This window comes from Lipotes vexillifer, unplaced genomic scaffold, assembly GCF_000442215.2.
Source record: "Lipotes vexillifer unplaced genomic scaffold, Lipotes_vexillifer_v1.1 scaffold223, whole genome shotgun sequence".
NCBI classification, from domain to species: Eukaryota; Metazoa; Chordata; class Mammalia; order Artiodactyla; family Lipotidae; genus Lipotes; species Lipotes vexillifer.
In genome coordinates, this window is record NW_006788663.1 from 167097 (window position 1) to 168775 (window position 1679).

Here is a 1679-nt window from a genome sequence, read left to right on the forward strand (position 1 = left end):
CCGGACACGCAGGCTCAGCGGCCATGGCTCACGGGCCCAGCCGCTCCGCGGCATGTGGGATCTTCCCGGACCGGGGCACAAACCCATGTCCCCTGCATCGGCAGGCGGACTCTCAACCACTGCGCCACCAGGGAAGCCCCAGAGTGGTCTTTCTTAAAAGCAAATAATCTGGCCGAAGCACAGGTCCTGCTTAGAATCCTACAGTGCTTGCCCCGCACTGTTTACAAGGCCCTACTTGGATTGGTCCCTGCCACTCTCTCCAGCCCTGCCTTGTGACATTTCACCTTAACTCAATACTTCATTAACACAATATACCTGTAATTTCCCCAATTGCCACCCTCTTGGCCTTTGCATATTCTATTCCCTCTGTCCATCGCATGCGTTCATCTTTCAGAGCTTATCTTAAATATCCCCAGGAAGCCTGTCGAGTGCAGAGCCCTCCTGCAGAGTTCCATGGTGCGTCTGTTTTGCCTCCGCTGCCCAGGTCCCGCACTTGGGCAGCACCGGCGAGCTGGGGCGCGGGAGCTAACCCGCTGCGCCCCTCAGGCTTCGCGGGCCAGAGAGGCGCTGACTGGAGTCCAAGCTTCTCCTCCCATGGTTTGCGCGGAGGGAAGGTGGGCCAGGGCCAGAAGGGGAGCTGGAAAGTCCGTTTCCGCCCCCTCCGGACCCACGGAATATTTATGGGCTGCTGGAGGGGTGGACGGAGGGAGGCGGGGGCCTCGGCTGCCCGGGCCGGCGGGGAGCGCCATGCCCTCGGGTCCCGGCGGGGGGCCGGCGCGTGCGGAATGGGGACCCCGAGACCCCAACCTCAGGGCGCGTCAGTAGCCGATTAGAGGCGACCGCAGCCTGGAAGCAAAGAGCCCCCAGCTGTTTCCTTCCACTTGGGGCGGGATGAGGCGGATGAAGGCGGGAAGGAGCCTGGGGAGGGAGGGAGGTGTGGAGCGTGCCTGTGCTACTGGGGTGGGCAGCCCGCGGAACGTCGGCCCTCGGAGCCTCTCGTGACTCGCCCACTTAGAAGGCGGGACACAGAGGGGGTCCCTAGACAGAGACAAGAAGGGCAGTGCTGATTCCAGGGTCCCCGCTCTGCCCACTGCGCTGTTCAGCATCACTGTGGGCCCAGGGCGGTTCACTCTTAGGTGAGCACAAGAATCACAGGGACAGTTGTTAAAATGCGGGTTCCAGGGCCCCATCTCCTACTGATCAGGTATGTCTAGGGTGGGACCCAATAACCGGCTTTTAAAAACAGTCAGGCGGGTCATGCACACACACTGTGAAACAATGGTGAAGAGATATTTTGGAATAGGAAGGCTCCCCTCAACTGATGGCCAGGATGAAGCCAGAGTGAACAGGGTGGGAGAAGCAGGGAACCTAGAATTGGAAGGGATGGATTTGAATCCTGAAACCAACATTTTCTGCTGGGTTACCAGGAGCTGGTGATTAACCTCTCTGTGCCTTCATTTTCCTCTTGCCGAAAATGGAAATAACATTCAGCCCACAGAGTTCTGTAATATCAAAGAGATCTGTGTAAAAATGCTTTGCACACTAAACCACCACCATCATTATTATTCGCTGTCACTGCCAATCCTCTAGGCAAGGAGAGAAGCCAGCCTGAGGTGGTGGTGGTGATGAGCTCAGATGCCACCTCCTATGTAAAGCCCACCCTGATTCAGTCACTTGGG